General features: G+C 51.2%; 1 protein-coding gene across 1 annotated transcript in view; it reads left to right on the forward strand.

Annotated features, from left to right (window-relative positions):
* Positions 1 to 698: 698 nt before the first annotated feature.
* The window catches only part of DIP2B (disco interacting protein 2 homolog B), a 58,012-nt gene continuing 35,280 nt past the window's right edge, over positions 699 to 23,430 (forward strand). The window contains exon 1 of the mRNA XM_027699061.1: positions 699 to 787. The gene's annotated coding sequence lies outside the window, so the exon portion shown is untranslated. The remainder of the gene's footprint in view (positions 788 to 23,430) is intronic.

Genomic DNA, 23,430 nt, shown 5'->3' on the forward strand with positions numbered 1-23,430 from the left:
AGCAGGGACCGGGAGACGCTCCGGGACTGGGAGCGTCTCCGGTACCGGGGAACCTGGAGCAGGAGCAGGGACCAGGGAGCAGCTTCCGGGACGAGGAGCAGGAACGGGGACTGGGAGACGCTCCGAGACCGGGAGCGTCTCCGGTACCGGGGACCTGGAGCAGGAGGAGCAGGGACCGGGGAGCGGCTTCCGGGACGAGGAGCCGCTGCAGGACCGGGAGCTGCTGCAGGACCGGGAGCGTCTGCGGGCCCAGGAGCAGGAGCGGGGACCGGGAGCCGCTGCAGGACCGGGAGCGTCTGCGGGCCCAGGAGGAGGAGCGGGGACCGGGAGCCGCTGCAGGGCCCGGGAGCAGGAGCGGGGGAGCGTCTCCGTGCCGGGGATGCGGGACGGGGCACCGGGACATTCCCGTATCCCGATTCCCCCCATCCCCGATCCCGAATAATCCCGGATCCCGCTGTTCCCCATCGGGAGCGCGCGCGCAGCGCAGCGCGGGGCGGGGCCGCGCGGGGGCGCTGCGGGGGCGCGCTCGGGGGGGGGGGGGTGCGCGCGCGGTCACGTGGTTCGGCGGCGCCGCGCTCCGCGATGGCGGCCGAGCCTGAGGCCGCTCCCGCCGCTGCCCCCGCGCCCCGCGGCCGCTGAGCCCCGGAGCGACCCCGAGCTTGTCCCCTACCCCTCCTGCCCCCTCCTGCCGCCGCCATGGCAGAGCCCGCCGCGCCCGCGGGCGTCTCGTCGCTGCCCCGCGAGGTCCGCGAGCAGCTGGCCGAGCTGGAGCTGGAGCTCTCGGAAGGTGAGCGGGTGAGGGGAAGGGGGGGGGGGGGGGCCCGCGACCCCCGGCCGGGCCCCGCCCCGGGGGGGTGGGGGGGGGGGGGGGGGCGGGCAGGAGGGGAAGGGGGGGGGGGGGGGGGGTTGTGAATGAAGCTCCGCGGTCCGTCCGGGAGGGCCCGGGGGAGGGGAGGGGAGGGGAGGGAGGAAGGGCCCGGGTTGCGGGTTGGGGTCGTGTCTGGGGGCACCTCCCGACTGAGCCCCGGGGGAGCCCCGCGCTGGGAGCATCGTCTGTGGGGGGGGTCCCTCGACTGACCCCCAAGGGACCCCCCGGCTGTCCTCGGGGGACTCCCCGACTGACCCCCGGGAGACCCCCCGAATGACTCCCCCCGACCCCGAGGGACCCCCCGGCTGGTCCTGGGGAAGCCCCCAACAGACCCCCCCTCTCCCGACCCCGGTGGGAGCCTTTGGCTGGGCTGGGCTGGGTGACCCGACCCCCTCCTTTTATCCCGGGAGGGTTTTTTCTCTCCCCCGTCGTTCCCGAGGGATGAGGATGCGGATCCGGGAGGGGGGGGAGACCCCGGGACAGCCCGTTCTGGGGCGGGGGAGCCGCAGGAACTTCGGGCACATAAATGAAGAGACAAACCCCGTGTTCTTCCCACTTTCTGAATAAGTTCTTTTTTTTTTTTTGCCATAATCTCTTCGGAGCATGCGCTTTTTTTTTTCTTTTTTCCTGCTTTTTTTTTTTTGGTGTTGTTTCGGGTTTTTTTTTTTTGCCGTGGGTTCGTCTTTTGTTTCCCAGCGTTTCGAATGCTGCTCTCGGTGCAGCTTTGTTGTGAGCCTCCCTTGCGGGATGGAGCTGAGGGGGGGAAGGTTGCAGAGCAGGTAGCTCAGATTTGCATATCTTTAATTTCCCTCCCTCTGTCAGGGCACGGAGCTCGATGCCAAAATCAGTGGCTTCTCGAGAGGGTCCGTTCCGTGGCTGGGTTAATCATAGAATCAGAATATCCTGAGCTGAAAAGGACCCTACAAGCATCATCGATGTCTCTGTTAGTATTAAAAATTTTAAAAAAATGAAGTTGCAGGAACATCCTGCTTTGCTCTGTTTATCCCAGAGCCCACAGTGCATAAAAAGAGTCTTATTCACCCTTTGGAGATGAGGAATTCACTCCCTGAGCTGGGGGCTGCCCACGCTGGCACTCGAGACTCTGCCAGCTGAAAAGGCCACGGCCCTGCTTTCCTGGCACAGCTTGGTTGGAGTTAAACCCTCGCTGTTGGCTGGTTGGGGGGTTTTTGTGAGGTGTTTTTCAGACATAACCTTCAGCAAACATTTACCCAGGGCGATAAACTGTCTGGGCTTTGCTCTGGGGGACTCTGTGATAACAAAGAATTGAGGGACTGTCTCTGGTGTTGCTGAAAATGCAGCATTAAGTCAGAGGTTTGTGCTTTTTAGAGAATTCATTGGGTGTTTTAAGCGTTTTCTGAAGTTTGTTTCTTGTGGCACTGGGAGCCCGTTTCGGGTCTGCCCCTGTGATGGATTGTGCTGCAAACTTGGGGATAAATGAGCTGCTGTTGCTGGACTGGCTGCTGTGACATCCCACTAATCTTTAACGAGCTCCTCAAATACCACCTTCAACTTCAGTGCTGCAGAGTGAAGTTTTGTGGGTTATGTAAGTAATTCCCTGAATATTAAATCCGCTGCCCCTTTGTGGGTTTAATGCTCGGATTTCTTAACGTGGGTGCTGAGGATTTGTTTGTGCAAATCACTTTTTCTGTCAGAAAAAAACCCACAAAACCCCTGTGAGTACAAAGAATTTTGGGTGACCGTGTCCCTGAGCTCTTGGGAACGTGTTTCAGGGGGATGCTGTTGCTGAGATAACTGAGGGCTGACCTGGGAAAGGGGAGTAAGGTAATGTCATTGTGGAGTTCTTGAAAAACACGCCCTAGTTTGAGGCTTAAGCTGAGGGATTTTGAGGGCTGTGTGTGCATTGTTCAGCTGAATATAACCAAGGGCTGTTGACAGTAAACAATATTGAATGGAAGCATTTTATTAAAAATGGCAGCAGGGCTCCCTGTGTAACTGCTCAGTTGTTGCTCAGATAAGAACACTTGATCCCTTTTTTTCCCACCCCCTTGTTTGCAGCTTTATTTGTCCCTGGGCCTGGCTGTTGAGTGTGTAAATGTTTCTGTTGGGGTTTTTTATGCTGGTTTTGGGAGAGGAGAGGACCTGCAGCTGCAGGGAGCAGCCTGGGGTCCCTGCCAGGAGAGGCTGGAGGTGGCTCTGTCCCTGATGGATGATGTGACAGCAGGGAATACCTGGCTCCAGGTGCAGGGAATGCTGCCTGGCAACACAGCTGAGCCTTGCAGGGAGTTTTAATGCAGGGCTGTGTTCCCATTAACCACCACAGAGTCGAGCATTTCTAACAAAACAGGGGGGGAAATAGAAGTATTAAAACCTTCTCTGGCCTCACGCTCGTGGAAGGTGCTGCGTCAGCAAGAGCAGGATGCAAAGTGGAGCAGGATTAGTGTGATGTGTGCTGGAAATAGAAATCAGAGTTTGCAATGGGGAGCCAGGAGACTTCCTCAAGGAACAGTCTGTGCAGGCAGAGCAACAGGGCTGGTTGTGCCTCTGGATTATTCCTGGTGGTCAGTGTGGAGGTGACAGTTGTCCCATCCCTGGGTCCTTTGGAAGTGTCTGAGGGAAGCAGGAAACAGGAATTGTTCAGTGATCAACAGAACATCTTATTGTGAGTCTTGGGCCTCAGAGGTGGTTTTGATTCATTTATTCCTGAGTGTGCATAAGGCTTCAGTTGTCTCCTATCAGAACATTCCACCCAAATCTGAACTCAGAGAGACCCCCCCAGTTCCCTCACAGAGTTGCTGCCTCTGAGTAAGAATGTTCAAGTAACAATAACAGTGTATCAGCTGAGAATTGGGTCATGGAGCTGTGGGAAACCTGGAACCTGCTCATTACTCATGTTTTCCTTCTTTTCTCACTTTTGGGATATTTTTCTTTCCTAGTGCTTTTCTTCATCATGTCAGTGACACCCACGTTGTGCATCCCTAATGATGGGAAGGGCTGCCTTCCTATTTGCATCTGCTCCTGTTTTCAGGAGTGAAAGTGCCAGGGATGTGAACTTTTAAAGGAGATTTTCCCCCTCATTTTCACGTGTCTGAGGGTGAGACAGGAGCTCAGTCTCACGCCTTGGGGCTGAGCTGCAGCTGCTGAGAGAAGGTGACTTTGGATCCACCACCCGCTGCTGTTCCTTGAGGTGTTCCCAGGGTGTGCTGAGAGGTTCACAGAACGAGGTAAATGGTTGAATCCAGTGGAAAAGGTTGATATTGGGGGTGTCTGGGTGCTCTTTACCACTTTTGGGTGAAATTTTGTAGCTTTCCTCTCACCAGCCAGCCATTAGTGGGAAACTCTGGAACATCCAGGTTCAAAGGCTCTAATTAGGCACCATCAGAGGGTTTGTTTTACAGGACTGTGGTGCTGCCTGTGTGGGGAGATGTGTTCTCATGGAGGTGTGGGAGCTCTGGCAGGGACAGCAGGACAAAGGACAGCAGGACAGCAAGGGCAGCAGCACAGCTGCCTCCCAGGCCCCACTGCAAGGCCCAGCCTGGCTCTGTGAGGGTTAAACACCCTCCTAAAGAGCTTATTTGGCTGCTGGGGCTTGTTTCCCCCTGGTTTCTGCCTTACCTGACGTTTGTGGAGCAGGAAAGGGGTAGCTGGTGGGGTCTGAATGTCGAGGGAGGGGAACTGCACCTCCAGGTGACAGGAGCTCAGGCCTGAAGTGTCATTTTGATCCCTCTGGGTTCTGTGAGGGGGTTACCAGGTCCTTCCTCCCTTCCCTGGGCAGCAGGAGCTGGTTTCTGTTTGCTTTTCTGGTCAAACACTCGTTTGCTGCCTGGTTGGTGATGCTGGGGGGGTGTTCCTGGGAGGGTGTTCCCGTGAGTGGATCCGTTGGTTCCTTGGAAAGCTCGTGGGCTCTTCCCGGGAGCTGAGGCTCTGTCTGCAGAGCAGGGCTGAGTTTGAGGGGTTTTTGGGGCTGAGGTTCTGTGTGTGAGGGGTTTTTGGGGCTGAAGTTCTGTGTGTGAGGGGTTTTTGGGGCTGAGGCTCTGGGTGTGAGGGATTTTGGGGGGCCCAGGCTCTGTCTGCAGAGCAGAGCTGTGTGTGAGAGGGATTTTTGGGAGCTGAGGCTCTGTCTGCAGGGCAGGGCTGGGTGTGAGGGGTTTTTGGGGGCTGAGGCTCTGTCTGCAGAGCAGGGCTGGATGTGAGGGTTTTTTGGGAGCTGAGGCTCTGTCTATAGAGCAGAGTGTGAGGGATTTTTGGGAGCTGAGGCTCTGTCTGCAGAGCAGAGCTCTGTGTGTGAGGGGTTTTTGGGGCTGAGGCTCTGGGTGTGAGGGGTTTTTGGGGCTGAGACTCTGTCTGTAGAGCAGGGCTGTGTGTGAGGGGTTTTTGGGGACTGAGGCTCTGGGTGTGAGGGTTTTTTGGGAGCTGGGGCTCTGTCTGCAGAGCAGGGCTGTGTGTGAGGGGTTTTTGGGATCTGAGGCTCTGTCTGTAGAGCAGGGCTGAGTTTGAGGGGTTTTTGGGGGGCTGAGACTCTGTCTGCAGAGCAGAGCTGTGTGTGAGGGGGTTTCTGGGATCTGAGGCTCTGTCTGCAGAGCAGAGCTGTGTGTGAAGGGTTTTTGGGAGCTGAAGGAACACCAGGGATGGTGGCACACGTGGAAAAAGGAGGATCAGCAAAACGGTGGAAGCCCCGGACTGAAGGGCAGCCAAATGGGATGGAACCTTACTGGAAGGAAACGTGTTGACTCAAGCAAGTGGGTAGAGCCTCTGTTTTGTTTGGCCGGAGAATTTCCTCTGGAATGGGGGTATTTCTGTGTGATCTCTCAGAAATTGTGCGTTTCAGTTTGCAGCCCTTGATTGCCAGGCTCCTGTCAGAGGAGGTGAGGGCCTTTTTTTTTTCATAGATTAAGCAGCCCAAGCACAGAATTTAAATTACAGAGCCGAGGGAAGTCGTTGTCTGAGCAGGGGCTGGATTGTGCTGAGGGAGCAGAAAGGTTTCGCTGGAGTTTCTCCCCCCACTCGGAGGGGAACTGTGGGCAAAGCCCAGGAAAGGTTGAAGAAGAGCTTTACAAACACGAGCAAGTTGGATTTGATCATCTCGTAGCTGTAACAGGACTTGCAGGTGGTTTTTGTGCATTTATGCAGCATCTCACCCACAAGTCTTGCATTAGGCAAAACCAGCACTGGGAAAGCTTTTATGTTGCTTCCTTAATTTACCTGCAGGACTGACTGAGAGCGGATGGGCCCCAAATCTGCTGAGAAAATCTGTGTCCCTGTGTGCAGCCAGCACAGGCACAGCTCTGAGAGCTTTGAAATGCCCCAAAAAAACCCTCTGGAGGCCGTCACAGGGAGCTGGATGTGCTCACCCAGGGATCATCCTCCCGGCCTTGGTTGGCTCTGCAAAGATCCTGACAAGGATCCTTCACTGCAGATGGAACTGTGGGGGTTTTTTAAGCCTTACAACCCAGGAAGAAGATGCAGACGTGGAGCACACACAATGTCTGTGCCACAGGAAAAGGAAATCCAGCAAGAGGAGCAAAGCAGCAGATCCCCAGTGGGGGACAAACAGAAGGTCCCCAGGATGATCCCAGATCTCTGCTCTGCAGATGGCCAGAGCAGGGTGATTTCAGTGATTAATGGTTTGGAGAGAGGGAGTTGAACACAAACACTGGGAGAAGTATTTTGGCTCCTGTGAGTGGGAGTCGGGTTTTGCTGTTGGTGCAGTGATTGAAGCATGTGAAGCCACAGGGAAGAGGAGGAAGGTTTTTGGAGCATCCAGGCTGGAATAATAAAGGATGACCGGGAGACTTAAAGAATGTGCATATTTCTGTGTTGTCCCTTTTATGCTTAGGAAATGAGGACCGAGTTTGGGGCTGTTTTTTAAAAGCTGCAGCTTTGACCCTTTGCCTTGGGGGGAGGAGGAAATTAGAGGCTTTAAAGAGAGTCCTGCACCTCTCTGAAGCTCTGCAGGAGTTAGAACCAGTTCCCTGAGCTGGGAGGAGGGACTATCTGGTAGCAACGATTCCCAATTTGTCTTTTATGACTCTGAGTGCTCCCAGGATGGGGGAATATTCGCCATTCCAGTGGATCCTGGGGCTGGGGACGCTCCCCATCTGCACCAGAGCCGCCGCGCTCGGGGTTTGCCGTGGTGTCCTACATAGCTGGTGCTCAGTTTGCTATTTTGGATTCTGGAGCATGAAATATTGAGCAGCAGATGTGATGGGTGGCAGAGGAGCTGCACTGAGGCAGCTGCTGCTCTTCCCAAAGCCGGGCAATCCTCGGGGAGGTGCCCATGGAGCGCCCCACGAGCTCCTGCTCCATCAGTGATGTGGTGGAAAAGGGTGATGGTTCCTTCCTGTGGTGGAAAAGGGTGATGGTTCCTTCCTGAGCCCCTCTCCCCTGATTAGTGCTTGTCGTGGAGTTCTCTGCTCCCTGGATTTATCGTGTTTATTCAGTGGCAAGTTTTTCAGGAGCCAAAGAGTGAACTCATGGCGAGCGTTCCCCAGGGACGGCCGGGGAGCTGGAGAGTTCCTGTTTGCATTTCTCTCGGAGACAATGAGCAGATAATTTCTCAGGATGGTTTCTCTCAGTTAGAAAAAGCATTTCCTGAATCTGTCCGTGACTCCCTCACTTGCTTTTTGGGCCTGGATCCAGAAAGAGAGGGATTGAAGCATTCCTCAGTTGGGGCCGACTCAGTCCCAAAATCTGTTGGAGAGCTTGTGAAATCAGGGAAGAGTCACCAGGCCAGGATGTCTCGTTGTATTAATTAGGATGGAAGAGCCTTTACATTTGCACCATGTGTGAGGAAACAGTGATTTATGGCTAACGGATGCTCCACAGGCAGCAGCAATTCCATCTGCTCCACGGATTTTCCCGTTGCACTCCCAATGAAAAGCCTCGGGAGAAGCCTCACACCTGGATTTCCCCTCCTGGATCGTGTGCTGGGTCGTTCCTGGGTTGTTCCTCTCTCCTGGTGTTGGGAGTGAAGGGCCTGTTTCCATCAGCTCGTGTTCTTTTCAGACTTCAAAGCCCAGGGTTTGGGAAGCACCACTTGGAGTAAACACAGGCAGGACTTTATTTAAATTACACTGAGCTTATACCAAAGATAGCAGTGTAACAGTAACTTAATTTCCCTCGCTGTGAGCAAACACCTCTTTTTATTTAGTGTGACTTGGGATGATTAAAAGGAAAACAAACAAACAAACAAGCGAAATTTTATCGCTTTTCCGCCAACATAAACTTTTTCCAATTCTTGTTGACTCGAGAATTGCTGATGCAAACTGGGTCTTCTGGCCTCTGAATTCCACAGGGAGCCTACAGGGCATCCATTAATCCATCCTGGGAGCCCAGGATGCCTGAGTGAACAGTCAGGCAACCTGCTTTTTGCCCAGCCCCGTGTCCCTTAGGGAGCAAAAAAAAAACAACAACCAGGGAGAATTGTATCCCTGCCTGATAAAATTAGGTCTCCTGTAATCTCCCCCGGAACAGCCGGATGGATGGATGGCTGCCTGCCTTGAAAAACATATGTTTTAATGCAGGAATAATGCATTATTCCATTTGGGATGGCCGTGGGAGCTGGTGGCTGAGTGCACCCCGAGCGCTCCCGTTTTGCCTCTGGGGTCAGGACTGATGGCACACACGGGGTCTGAAGTGCAGCAGTGGAAAAAGAATTGTTTGGGATGTTTCTCCTGCCTTTGTCCCTCAAGGAGGATATTGTTCCTGTGCCTTCATCCTAAAGGAGTTGGGAAACGAAGCCTTTTACTGGAGATAAAGGATAAACTGTAAAGAGGTGAAGTCAGAGCCTGTATTCCTGGATTTTAACTCACTGCACCAGAAAATTTCCTTGGGAATAGCAGCACTGGTGTTCTCTGCTATGGGTTTAGAATGAATTTCTCTGAGAGCAGCACAGGGAACTTTTGGAGGAGGTTCTGTTTCATCCCCCCTTTTCCAGGGATAAGGGACCTGCCAGAGCCCCCCTTTTCCAGGGATAAGGGACCTGCCAGAGCCCCCCTTTTCCAGGGATAAGGGACCTGCCAGAGCTCCCCTTTTCCAGAGGGAAGGGACCTGCCAGAGCTCCCCTTTTCCAGAGGGAAGGGACCTGCCAGAGCTCCCCTTTTCCAGAGGGAAGGGACCTGCCAGAGCTCCCCTTTTCCAGGGATAAGAGACCTGCCAGAGCTCCCCTTTTCCAGAGAGAAGAGATCTGACAGATCTCCCCTTTTCCAGAGGGAAGGGACCTGCCAGAGCTCCCCTTTTCCAGGGATAAGGGACCTGCCAGAGCTCCCCTTTTCCAGAGGGAAGGCCCTGCAGTCCCTGCAGTCCCTGTGGTACACACAGATCCCTGTGTTCCCTTGGAAATCAACCCTCCTGTGGCACTTCCCCCTCCTCCTCCCGAGCCACAGGAAGCTCAGGACAAGGATTTTCCTACTGCTCATTTTCCACGTGAGCCATCGCCGGGGTTGCCACCAGGATGGGCTGTGGGTGACTGTCCTTTAACACATCAGCTCTTTATTTGGGTGCTGGTGACCCTCTGACACAGGGAACCATTCCAGCTTTTCCTGGCAGTGCTGTTTGCTCCCTGGGATCCATCAGGGTTGACCTGATATTTTCTTTCCCTATAATTATGAGTGAACCCTTCTCTGGGAAGGGTGATCCCAGAGAGGAGCTGAGCAGCCAAAAGAAACCCCGGGGAGGGGAAGGAGACCTGGGGAATTTTCTGCTCCCTTTCTAGGGAGAGGTGAGAGCAGAGCTGATGGTTTTCCTGGGATGAGGAAGGGAGTGCTGTCCCTGCTGCCATTCCCACTGTCCCTGCTGCCATTCCCCCTATCCCTGCTGCCATTCCCACTGTCCCTGCTGCCATTCCCACTATCCCTGCTGCCATTCCCACTGTCCCTGCTGCCATTCCCACTGTCCCTACTGCCATTCCCACTGTCCCTGCTACCATTCCTGCTCACATTGTGCGTTGTCACCGGGATCAGGAGCAGGAGAATTCCTCCCAGGAGCTGGGAGGTGACATGGCAAATTCCAGGCTGTGATTATTCACCCCGTGCTGGAGAGTCAGGTGATGGGAGCGGGAGATAAAAGCCCCTGATCCTCTGCAGTTCTGGGAGAGAATAAACGGATCTGCAGCTCATTAAACTGGGCTGCCTTTTATTCCCTGCCCTTAATTGAACACAAGCAGAAAATGCTTATTAAAGGTGTTCCATTTCTGGCACTCAGGGCTGGCTCAGGCTGCCCTCACCTCTTCCACCTCACTCTTTCCATCTCGGGCAGCCCAGGCAGAGCCCTGAACTTTGGCAAACCAGGGGAAAACTTTTAGGAATCTGAACTTTGTTTCCATTAAAAAGATCCCTGAACTTTTAGGAGCAGTGAAAGAATTTTTAAGTAACCGAATTATGAAGTATTTTGAGTCTTTTTTTTAAGGCTTTTGTGGCAATCCCAGGGAAATACTGAACGTGAGGCCGAAGCTTCTCGTGTTGCAAAAGGGAGATCTCAGAATGGACAAGTGCTGGTGTAAATGTTTTTAAGAGTCTGAGACCAGTGTTTATTCTTAGGGCAGAAACTCTTCTAGTGATCCCTTGTGGATTAAAAAAAAAAAAAAAAAAGAGAACAATTCTTATTGTGACGGGAATGAAAAAAACCCCCCCGTTCTTACGCAGTTTGGGGTGAAAAGGGGGAAGTCTCCTTGTTTTGGAGTTCCCAGGCAGGAAGGGGAGATGCAAAGGGCTGAGGTGAGGGGCTGGGTCACACACCAGGGCACAGCAGACCCTGGGACATGTTTTCACTCCCACTGTGACATTTTGGGTCACCAGTGATGTCTCAGAGTGCTGGGAATTTGCATGTTCAGGGGGTTTCTCAGTGATGCTGATGGTAAGTTTTGGTTGAACGTGGTATAAACCCACTGCACTTGTGGAATTTCTCCTCTCTGCTTTAAACTTCTGAAGCCCTCCTGGAAAATACCCCCAATGTAAAAAGTCCTGCGGTGCAGGAAAAAAAAAAAGTCAAATTATTGAGTCCCAAATAGGGAGAATCGAGGATGAAGGCGAAGCAAATGAGTCAGATATAAATAATCCTATTATGTCTTGGCTGCAGCCACACCTAGAAACCTTGAGCAAACATTTCTGTTTGGTTATTCCCCTGTTTGATACACTTTGCTTGTTAAGTCCTGTTTTAAAATTGCAGCATGTAAAAAATTGTGCAGGGCCAGTCCCCATTAACATTAAAGACTTGGGAACGTTGTTTCAAGTCGCTTTGAGCAGAGAAGCACAGAGGCCTGAGCTGGAACAGAGTTCATTTGCTCTGATATTTTCCCCAAAATCAGAAAAATCCATAACCCTGGAGCCAGGAAGGCTTTCAGGGCAATTCTTTTTGCAGTAGGCCCTTTAAAAAAAATGTCTGGCTGGAAGAGCAAACAGGAAGATGTAATTACCCTTTGCCTTTTGTGTGTCAAATCCTCATTCATGGGACAGAGCTTTGGTAAAACACTTTTAGGAGCAGCTCCTTGGAGCATGGAAGCTGTGAGGAAAAGCACTTGGATCCAGCAGTCCTACATGATGTGTTGGGATTAATGTCCTGTGTTTTAGGGGGTAATTATTCACCTCATAGTGTGGGTTTCAGGGTTGATGAGCTGATTTTTAATACATCTGAACAAAGCCATTTTTCCAGGAGTGACTGGGATTTGGGATCCTTCTCTGCAGTGATCCCTTCCCTTCCTTTCCAGTTATCTGTGGGATGGGAAGGTGGCTTCTGGTGTTGAACCCGATGGGAAGAGCCAAATGGAAATCCTGGGAGCTCTCAGGGATGTATTTATGGAGCCTCACACTCATCAGTGTTGAGTTTGCAGCAAAGGTGACTCTTTCTCACCTTCCAGAGATTTAAATGGATTCAACAAAGCAACGAGGGCACGGAATGAAGTGGAGGGTGGTGATAAAAGTTCTCCAGGATGCCAGAACTTGACCTCTTCTCCTAGGAAAGTAATTCCTCGTTCTGTTCTGGTGTGAAATGACAGGACACCTTCCTGGGGATGTTTAAAATGACGGGACACCTTCCTGGGGATGTTTGAAATGACAGGACACCTTCCTGGGAGCAATGGAATGGTGAGAGCACGGAGGTGTCCTACGGCACCACGGGCACACTCCTCTTCCAGGGAGGGTTTGGGCACGAGGATGAAAGGAAAGACTTGGCTGGAGAACCAGGGGGAGGAGTAAATAGTTTTCCATGAGGGTTTGGCTCCAGGTTCTGGAGGATCTGGGAGCTCTCCTGCCCTGCAAAGCGACGACCTCGGGGTTGTGCCGGTGCAGCCACTCCAGGGGCTGGAGGGAGGAGCTCACAGGGATTCCCAGTGTTGCTGTGGGATCCTTGACACCTGTAAAACAGTCCAAGAAAGGGAGAGGGAAAGTGGGGAGATCTGGGAGATGTCAGAGCTGGTTTTTCTGTGCTTCCATCCAGAAGAATTATTGCAGAAGAGCTTCAGGTTCCTGCGGGCGAAGTGTGACGAGGAGTCCCCAGGAGTTCCTGTCACACTGGGATGAGCTGCAGTCCTTGGATCCTTTCCACCTTTTAAAGGGATTGTTTGAAGCTGTTTTCATGGATCCCTACTTGAAAGGTGGATTTCTGCTCCTTCAGCACATTCTGCCCCAAGCAGTCGCAGACAGATCCGTGTCTTAACTCACTAAACCAGTTAATGGTGGGGCTGGGAGCGCACTGGGAGCACGTTTGGTGTCTCCCTGGGACACTGGGGGAGGGATGGACCGTGCTGGCCCTTCCAGGGAGTTCCCTGGCCCAGGGCAAAGAGCTGACTGAGGGTTTCCTGTGCTGCCCTTTCCCTGGGATCGTGCTGGGTGCGAATTCCAGGCGTTATCAGGGGGTGGATGGGAGGCACATCTGAAGAGGAAGGAGCAAAGTGCCAACTGCTGCCAGCCTTTGTTGGGCACTGAGGGAATCCTGTGCCCATTTGGACACTGGTGCAGCCCCAGGGGATTTTCTCTGGGAAGGAGATGGATGCAGCAGCCTGGAAGTGATGGGCACTTGTGCACGTCAGGCTCCATCAGCTCTTGGGTTGGAATTCGAGGATCCTGTGCTGGATTCCCGGGGTTTTCCTGCCGTGGGTCAGTCAGGAGAGCACTGACCCCTCTGTTGGAGCAGAACTGAGCTGGTGACCCCTCTCTGCTCAGGTGGGAAGGGTCTCTGCCTCTCTGGGATGGATGACTGACTTCTCCATGGGATGAATTCCTCATTCCCAGCGTGCTGAGTGTGGGAATGAAGAGGAGACACAAACTGGAGGATGGAGATGAGCCTCAGTTCTGACCAGGAGCAGCCGAGCCCGTCAGGAACAGGCAGGTTCCCCTGTCCAGGTCTCTGCCATTTCCCTGGAAAGAAGCTTTTGGGGTGATTTGTGGCTGTCACGGCACAAACCACAAATCACATTTGTGATTTTTTGGGGTGATTTGTGGCTGTCATGCCAGGCTGCTCGGGATTGCTTGGCTGCAGCACTGCCTGTCAGCCCAGCAGATGATTTTTGACAGGCATTTATGGGCCAGGGGTTTTCCTGTTCCTTCTTTTTAGAGCTTTTAACATGAACTATTCAGCCCAGTTGCTTCAGGTACCCCACTTCACGGTGCCAGACCCTGAGCACATCCTGCACTTGTGGCTTCCTCGTGCTCCTGTGTTTCTCCAGGGAAATGGGGGCCCCTCACGTGGCACTTGGGGGTCTCAGGAGGAGTTTTGTTGTGTCTTTTCCCCCAGCAGAACCAGGGCAGGAGGGAACAGCTCCCCAGAGTTTCCTGAGGTGCCACAGCCCGTGGGTGTTTCTCTGGATGCTCCAGGTTGGCTCTCACCGAGCTCAGGGGTGTGTTTGGTTGGAGCATCTCAGCTGGGAGTCCCCCAGGAGTTTTATTTTCTTTCTGCATTTCTCAGGGCAGTTCTGTGTTGTGCTTCCAGAATCCCATTGCTAGAGGAGAAACACTCCTGTTGTGCAGGGGAGATTGGAGGGAAGTGGTTGTTTTATTTCCCCAACATCATCATTTCTCTGGAGAGGCTGTTACTTCACTTCCATGAAACATCTGGAGTCAGCAGAGAAGTCCTGGAGAACAAACTGGAGGGCAGAGATCCAACCCTTGTCCACAGCCCTCCTTTTTTCAGAGCTTTTGCTTAATTGCAAGTTTTCTGTTTGGCCGTTAATCCTTTACTTTCCCTTTCTTGGCAGAGTGTCTTGTCTTTAAATTATTGCTGTCAACACGTCCTTGGCCCTTCCTGCCCCTCCAACCCCCCTAAACTGTGCAGTTGCTGCTCTGGTTGGCTGGGAGAGGCCTCGAGGTTTGCAGCTGAAAGCAAAACCTGCTGTGAACATCAGATTTTATCCAACAGAAATGAGCATCTCCCTGGTAATATTCCATTGACACCCAGGTTCTCCAAACAGTGGAGTGCTCTGGGGATGTTTGAGATCCAGTGATTATGGCTCCATTAGGCACAGGAACAGATGGTTCCTGCCCAAGCACTTCTCATGTTGTCATTTCCAGGCAGGAATTAGAAGGGGAGGTTGAATTCTCTCCTCTCTTCCGTGGGGAGACCGGGAAGGTCACGTGGGAGGGAATACCTGGAATCACAGAACCATGGAATGGTTGGGGTTGGAGGGGACCTTAAGGCTCATCCACCCCTGGATTCCACCCTGCCCTTCCCAGCAGGGATGTTGTGGGACTGGGATCCCCACAAATGACTCAGACACAAAGTTAATTTAACATTTAACACCCCCTGCGAGTCTCACTTTGCTTTTTCAGGTGATGTTTTTGTTGAGTTTGGCCTCATTTATTTTTTTCTTAGGTTTGGGGTTGTTGGTTTTTTTTTCTGGACATTTTAGAGTTGCCTGGAGAGAATTTAGCTGGCAGGATCTTTTCCAGGGAGTTCAAAGTCTTGGGTGTCTGTTTGCCACGAGTGAGTTGAAGGGCTGACGTGTCTTTTTGCATAGTAATAAAACCAATAAAACCAGGCTAATTCTGGAGAATTAAGTGCTAATGGGAAATAAAGCAATAAAGATTAGTTTGTTGTTGAAGGTAATTCTCCTTCCACCTTGGAGGGACCTTGGTTACTGCTGAGGGAAACTGCACAGTCACCTTTGCTTGAAATTTAGCACGGAGTGAAAAATGAAAATATGATCTCACTCTCATTAAAATTGGGTAATTGATGTCATCATTCAATTACAAGAGTTTTTTTAGGAGCTTTTGACAAGTCTTTCCAGGTTGTTATTAAGACCTGACCAAGGATCCTTAAACTGGAGGGAATGGGGATAGTTCTCTGTGAGGTAACAGGGAGCATCCCAGGAAAATTCCTGAAGGCAGACCCACCAGTGTCCTTCTCCTTTCTGGACATTCCAGCTCTTTTCATCCCTTGCTTTGGGCTACAGAGACCTGGAGTGGCAAAGGAGAACTCGGGGGGTGGGGTTTTGTGCTGGCTTCATCATTTTCAGGGTTATGAATATTTAATTCAGGCTTCTTAAAGCTTTTAGCAGCTTTGCCAGGCTGCTTCCTGTGCTGGTGGATGTGAGGACAACTGGAGAGAGCCTTTGGATTCGCTCAGGGGGTGGAAATGGGGTTTATTTGTTTGGATTTGGGACCGAAACGCTTTTAAGAAGCTCGTCCTGTTCCCTGAGTGACTTTGCCATAAATTTCACCAGAAAACAGAACCAGCAGTTTTCTGTTTTCTTTTTTCTGTTTTCTTTTCCCCAGCTGCAGTTCAGCCAAGCCACTGCTGGGGTTGGGTGACAGTGTCCAGCTTTCCCTTGGGAAGGGCAGAAATCTACTTGTTCTCACTGCTCTGGCGTGGTTAGAAATGTGTATAAATGATATTTTTGACCCATCTTTACAATAAATTTGACCTTGCAGAGGTTGCACCTCATGAGTGCAAATACACCCTGGAATTTTTACCTGTTACTGGGTGTAAAGTTCCTTCTTCTCCAAATTCAAGACACTTTAATCAGGTAAAGAGCTCAGGCTGTGGGGGCCTTTCAATCCAGGGGCTGGTTTGGCCTGACAAACAATTGGGACCAGTTTAGAGATTGATTAGGGGTTTTTTTCCCCTCTGTGCAGCTGCCAATTTTATTTACCAGGGGATGTTTCTTCCCAGCTGACCAGTGTTTGTCCAAAATAATTTGTTTTCGGCTGTGCCTTTTGATACTTTTCAGTGCTGAATTTCCCCACAGGGAGTTTTTCATCTACCTGGGGAACATGTTTGTTTTTCTTGCTTTTTTTTTTGTTACAAATAAACCCCCAATGGGTTTATTTTCACTGCATCCAAGGTCTGTGGCCTTGGGGGTGCAGAGGAATCGACACCAAACAGAACAATCTGCTGGGTGATTTGGGTGCATTGAGGTGTTTGCTCACCCAGAGCAGTGTTTGCTCGTTGCCAGGTATAAACCAGGTGTAAACCAGGTGTAAATCACTTTTCCTTCCCCTGATCCTCCTGTCTCTGCTGTGTGGATTTGAGCTGAGTCGTGAGGAGGAATCCAGAGATGTTCCTCAGCCTCTCTGGAGATGTTGGAGTTACTGTGTGAACAACCGTCCAGAGCTTTGTGTCCTCCTCTGCTTTGTGGGTTTTTGGGACCCCCAGTCCTCTGCTTTTTGGGTTTTTTGGGAGCCCCAGTTCCCTGAGCATCCCGAGAAGGGGGTTTCAGAATCATTTGTTGTGCTCCCTCCACTGTCACCTCCTGCTTTCTTTGTCACTGGGGAGGAATGAACGAGGCAGAAGCTTCTCCTGTGGAGTTGGGTGAGAAAATGTGACCTCAAACCAGCTTTTTAACAGGGTTGCAGTGGCACATTTTGTGATAAATCACACGGGATCCCACAGTCCTGGAGGTGGGAAAAGCCCTCAGAGATCATCAAGTCCAGCCTGTGCCTCATCCCCACCTTGTCCCCTGGTGACACATCCCCAGGGTTGGGGACTCCAAACCTCCCAGGGCAGCCCCTTCCAATGTGAGAACGTTGCACTGTGAATAATTCCTGGGTTAATTTGTTGTTAAAGACCGAAGTTTTCAAGCTAAGTCACATCTGTAACTGCACAATCTTCTTTTTCTATTTTTTTTTTTGTCAGCCTCTTTGTTCGTTTTGTTTGTGTTCTTTTTCTCCCTGTCAAGTTGCTGACTCTGTGCTCTTAAATAATCCCGCTGATTTCTCCACACTTCCTTCCCTCTGCCAGTGAGACATGTGAGAATTCAGTTTATTTGAATTGGAAGAGGAGACTCTGCACCCCGAGAGAGGCCACGGGAGGAAAAACCCTCTGTCAGGAGCTGCCGTGGGTTTGGAAGTGGCTGCTGAAATAAGACCTTTCTTACTTTTGAAGCCTGGGTTTTTTTAGCTTTGAAGTCCACTGGTGTCAGTGTAGGAGGGATATTTGTCTTCCCAGTTGTGTGAAAATACATTGTGGCAGCAGTGATGTTCTGATAGAAGGCAAGAAAATTCCGTGTGTGAGGATGTTGCTGTTTGGAATGTCAGAAATATCGGTATGACAATAAACTGATTTACTTCTCTTCATGACCACAGCAGGATTTCCCTGCTTTAAAGGGCCACTTTGTGTCAGAAAGGGAATGCCATTCCCTTTAAAGAGCTACAAATGTGCTTTATTAATTAGGGAAGAGGGTGTGTTTTCCCAGGAAGGAGCCGAGTTCGGTGACTCCGGGGTGGGTTCGCGCAGCCGGATCCTTGGAGCTCGGGGGGTTCTCCTGAGTTTTGCTCATTATTTTGGTTATTTTGATCTTCCACGCAGCTTTAGAGGCTTTCACAGGAGAAGGATCTGCCAGATCCTGAACAAAGCTCTGCTGAAGGAGGCATTGGCTCTGCCCTGAGAGCCCTTGGACGGGACTCGCTCCTCGCGTGATCCGTCTTGTCCGGAGTGCCGGAGCTGACGGGATAATAATGGGGCTTCCTCGGGCCTGCTGGGGCCGTGCCAGGAGGGTTTCCTTGGCACTGACATTCCTCAAGGAGCCCTGGATGGGATGCCAACACCACTGAAAGCTTCACACACCCCGTCCCGAGCGCAGGGCCTGGAATGTGCTGCTCCTGCCAGGGCGTTTTTCTCCTGCTCCTTCTATTTAAATCTTCTTTCCCAGGCCTGAGTGGGCTCCTCATTCCAGGCTGTGCCCAGGCTGCTCTTATTCCCAGGAATACGGCTCTGGGTTGGGATGGGAGGGTGCAGAGCAGGGTTTAGGGGTGTTGAAGGAGATTCCCACTGGTCAGGCTTGAAGGGAAGGACTGGGAAGGCCAAGCCCAGCTCCGGGAGCTGCCTGTGCCAGGAACACCTCGGGAATTGGGTGGGAGTTCCCCACCAGCCAAATTACGGGTGTCACACACTAATTGGAGCCTGGTAAAAGTTTAATAATTGTATTGCTTTGCCTTTAAGTAGTGGGATCCTGCTCTGGTGACTAATCCTGTTTAATAGTGGCTGTCCTCGAGTGAGCACTTGGGAGAGCTCTGCAGTGATTGGGGGTTGTGTTTCAGAATTGCAGTGCTTTGGGAAAAACAACATCTTTTGCTCTCTTGAGCAGCCACCACTTTCCTGCTGCTCTTTGTGTGGAATGGGAGTGACATCCTTATGGATTGGCACTGTCCCTGTGGGAAGACCAGGGTGGGAGAGATGTAAGACCCATGTCTGACCTCCTGATTTTTGAAAAATTCCTTCTTGCAATTGATTTTTTTCAGCATTGGTTGGTTGGTTGGTTCTGGTTTTTTTTTGAGTTGGGTTTTGTTTGAGGAGGGATCTCTTAAGTGCCAGTGCTTTCATCAAGATCCCTCTCTTTTGTTTCATGGTGCACAGTCATCGACCTCATCGCCCTGTGACTTGGAATAGCATTTTCCCATCTGGAAATACATCATTACTCTGCAGGGTGAGGTGGTGCCAACTGGGTTAGTGCTGCTCTGGAAGGCTGTGTTTAAGGGCAGGTCAGAGCTGCTGAACACTTGGTTTGAGCAGCTGTGTTTGATCACCAGATAGGGCAATAATTGCTCTTCACTTCTCTCTCCTCCCCTCCTTGAGTCTTATTCAAGAATTTAGGATTTAACGAAGCGAAGTAACTTCGGGTCCTGGTTGGACTGAGCCAGGCTGGGCACCCAAACTGCCTCTTGGGGTGGTTGGAGAAGGTTTGGAGGAGAATTCCCAGCAAGGAGTGCCTGTGGCACTTGCCTTATGCTAAAAACTGCAGCCAAGAGAATGATTAAATGTTGGCACCTGAGAGCCGTGAAAAGGTGGGCGACAGGAACTGTGTGTGGGATTAAAAGCCACAGTGACTTCTATTTCAGTCTCTTTGGGTTGCCTGCATGGTTTTGGCTTTATTTTTATTCCTGGGATGAAACCAGGCTGGATTTGGAAAATCATCTGTCCACACTTGTCTTGCCCCGTGGAGAAAGTGCCAAGTGCCAGGATGGACAAGTGTTGGTGGGAAAACTCTTGTTGGCCTTGACAGGCAGCTCCTGGCAGAGGGTTTTATCAGCACTCCCAGCTCAGATCAGTCCCTCTGCACCTGGAGGGAGGTGATGCTGTACCTGAATCAGGTGCTGAGTCACAGAGTTCAGTCATTTCCTGGGGAACTCGGCTTTTCAGTGGGGTGGGAGAGGGGTTTCAGTCAGTCCCTGGGAGTTCCTGTCTGTGAGCAGGAGGTTTAGTCAGCAAAGGGAATCAGGAGGTTTAGTCAGCAAAGGGAATTAGTCAGGGCACAATCACTTTGGTGGGTTTTTTTCCTTGCTCTGAGTTGCTTTGCTCAGCCTGTGAGAGCAGCTGGTTCTTGGGAACAGTTTGTGACACCCTCTGTGTGCCCTCTGCAAACGATTCTGGGGTGACAAACTGTGCAGCCTCTGAACTCACACGGTTCTCGTTGGCTGCTGATTAAAAATAGATGAAAACATTTCTCCTGAACACGTTTTGTGAAGTCCTGTTCGTGACAAAGCCTTGGCTTTGTGCCCTTTGTAGCAGCCAGGAGGGAAAATGCATTTTTCCCCCCCTCCCCAATGACAAGTGGTAGCTATTTAAAAGATTTTCAGGTTTTTTTCCCCAGGATGGGGGTTACATGCAAGATTTATTATTTATGTGTGGGATTCAGCTGTTTATGTGCATGTGCTGCACATAAGTTTTGTGGGTAACATGTAAAATTTATGTGGCTGCACTTTGCAGTAGAATTTTCTCCCATAAAGTTGTCGGGTGATAGGATTTTCCAGGCTGGAGAAGGAGGCAGTTGAGCAGAGCTTGTATTTCAGGGCTAGTGATGGTTTTGAAGGGTTTATCTCAGAGAGTTTTGGGAGCCTTTTATAAAAAACATTTTACCTTTTGTAAAGGAAAATAGAAGAACAAGATAGAAACTTAAAAAACATTTTACCTTTTGTAAAGGAAGATAGAAGAACAAGATAGAAACTTTTCTGCTGCGGAGTTGGATGACGGGTGAGAAAATGTGGGCTCAGAACCAGCTTTTTTTAACAAGGAGCTGGTGGCACCTCCTTGTCACTGGGCTCCTGGGGAGGACAGAGCCCTGTCCTGAGCTCACCCACTTGGGTGATGCATCACATATGGCCTGGAAGATTATTGCTGGAAATACCCGGCCCAGACGGGTGAGTCGAGGACAGAGGATCCGCCGCCGCTCGGAAACGCCGCTGCCAGATAAAGACATTTCTTCAGGGCTCTTCCAGGGCTTGGATTGATTGCTTCCAGTCAAAACAAGGCAGAAAAACTGTCAAGGTTTCAGGCAAGTGAGTGACCCCGGGGTGAAGAGCACCTTGTGACCCGAAACGACCCAGACGTGGCACAGAAACCTCGTCTCGGGTCGCGTTCTTTGGGAAATAACAAACGTCGGGATTAAAACGGTTTTAATTAGGTGAAACAAACGCTCCTAAGCCTCCAGAAAAGGGGTTTGGGAAGTGGAGAACAGAGTGCCCACAGTGCCAGGGCCAAGTCCCACTTGTTCTGTGTGTGTAAATTAATCTGGAGCTGATCTGTCTGTGAAACTTTTAGCGCCGAAACTGGAGGGGTTTTAATGCTGGTGCCCAACAAACGCAGCTTTGTGAGCAGGGCTGGGCTCTCAGAGCCCTATTCATGCTCCTGATGGGAACAGAATGGTGCTGTTAAAGGGGAACTGCAGAGCCAAACCTGTGCTCCTTGATTTGCTGACATTTGGGACTTCTTTGGTGACAAATAGAGTTGAGAAAGGCGTTTATTTCCTTCAAGAAATCACATTTTTTCTGGAAGGCTGTTGGTTTACAGACCTCGGTATTATCTCCCAGAAGGAAACCTGATATACAGCTTCACCCAAAGGAAGGAGGAGGAATCTTTGAAGATGCATCATCCTTTGGCCTCAAACAGAGCGAGGCAATTGTCTAAACTTGTCTCAAACGTGGTTTTTGTGCTGCAGTTGTAGCCAAAGAGTGGTAGGAGTGTGAGGCCATTCCACAGGTACAGCCTGTTTGAACACACAGCCTCAGGAAAAAAAAGGTTTAAATGTTGTGTGCTGGGATTGAGATGTCCCAGCTTTAACCCTTGGAGAGAGTGAAGGATGTCCAGAAGGTGCCAGTCCTCCAGGAAAATCACAGAATCCCAGATTGGTTTGGGTGGGAAGGGAACTTAAAGCTCATCCAGTGCCACCCCCTGCCACGGGCAGGGACACCTTCCACCAGCCCAGGTTGCTCCAACCTGGCCTTGGACACTTCCAGGGATCCAGGGGCAACCACAGCTTCTCTGGGCAACCTGTGCCAGGCCCTCCCTACCCTCCCAGGGAGGAATTTCTCCTGGAAGAAAGAAAACCAGCTGTAAATCCACAAATATGTGACAACAGCATTGCTTCCTGAGTGCTGGACAGGTGGGTTTGTGCCCATTTTCTGCCCAGGCCTCAAGTGCACTCAAGTCCTCACGTGGGGTTTCTCAGAGGTGCCTCCTGCCACTCCAGTCACGCTTGAAACACGTTTTATCTGCAGCAAAAGAACATTTTGGGCTTCCAGCAGCACTTCTGGGCCAGGTAATGATTGGGTAATCCAAAGTCAAGCCCTGCAGACCCAGGCTGTGTGTTCTGTTCTTCCAGAGCAGCTCCAAGGTGATAAAACCACCCAAGGGGAGACGTTGCCTGTCCCGTGCCTGGAGATCAATAAGGGAACAGGCAAGAAAGGCAAAGTCATCAGGTCATTTCTAGGGTTGAGACATGAAAAGCAACTGCAGCAGCACTCACAAAATAATGTCATTATATCTGTTATAACCTCATTATGGCACTTGCCCTCAGCAGGGTGTGTTTTGGGGCCGGTGGAAGCACCAGAAGCGCTGCCACCATTCCCACAAAGTGCTGGAAAACATCAACAGATTTTTTTTTTTTTTTTTTCCTTTAAGAGCACACAAACATCTTTTTAAAACTGCACACAAACTGCTTTGAGATTGGAACCCTTCCCTTTGCTCCAGCCCAGTGCTTTGCAGGCTTTGTTGGGGAAGATGCTGTTGTGCTACGTGATCATTTTCCTTAATTTCTCCACTGTGGTAATTATGGTTTTGTTAGACAGTAAATGATTCAGTGTTCTGGTTCCATGGGGGAAGGGGAGCGGGGATGTTGAAAGAGGAGCATTGTCTGAGCCCAGCAGGATTAGCTGGTGTTACCACCTTGCACTGATTGAGCACCACTGGTTAGCAAAGATCATCAGCACTAATTGCCCAAAAGCCGCCCTGGCGTCACCGGGCGCTGAGTGAGGCTCCAGGATCCAGAGGATCCAGAGGATCCGGAGGCTCCAGAGGCTCCAGGCTCCTCTGCTGCAGGATTTGAATACAGGTGGAACATCCAGGCTGCCCAGGTGTCCTTCCCTTGGCTCCCCTGGGCAGAGGTCAAGCCTTTCTCTGTCATTCCCAGGGATCGGAAACATCCCAGTTGGGTTTGAGGATCAAGTTCTGGATTTTCCCCCTCGGGAAATTGGGAGAATCAGATAAAAAATGAACCTCAGGATCCATTTTTATTGCATTTTTGTAGGGAATTTTGCATTTTTCTAGAGAATTCTGTCTCTCAGGTGTGCACTTGTGTAATCCCAAACAAACAGGGCCTCGTGGGTTCCATCATGGAGATATTGGAAGTCAGGATTATTGTCCGGGCATTCCACGTGAGGAAAATCCCTGTTCCTTGGTTGAACTGGTCTCGTGTCTGCAAAACACAGATGTTGGTTTCTGCTCTGAACCCACAGAAGGGCATCTCAGCTGTGTTTGCAAGACCTGCTGTGTTGTGCAGAGTAGGATTTCTTTAGGTTCTTCTTTTAGAGCTGTCAGAGGAGCAGGAGAAGATTTCTCACATGGTGAGGTTGGGGTAGAGCTTTGCTTTGGGTGGGAGGGAAAAACTCTGAGTTTGGGTAATCCAGGGAGGGAAATGGTTGTGTGTGGAGCTGCTGAACTGGATTGTCCAGCGTGGTTTGACAGGCTGAGAGAGCTGGGCAAGAGAAGGTTGTGTGGAGGCCTCACAGCCCCTTCCAGGGTTTGAAGGGGCTACAGGGAAGTTGGAGAGGGACTTTTCATCAGGAACTGGAGTGACAGGATGAGGGGGAATGGCTTCAAACTGACAGAGATTAGTTTTAGGTTGGATATGGGGAAGAAATTCCTCCCAAGGTTGCCCAGAGAAG

Source organism: Neopelma chrysocephalum, unplaced genomic scaffold (genome assembly GCF_003984885.1).
Source record: "Neopelma chrysocephalum unplaced genomic scaffold, ASM398488v2 Primary Assembly neopelma1_136, whole genome shotgun sequence".
Lineage (NCBI taxonomy): Eukaryota > Metazoa > Chordata > Aves > Passeriformes > Pipridae > Neopelma > Neopelma chrysocephalum.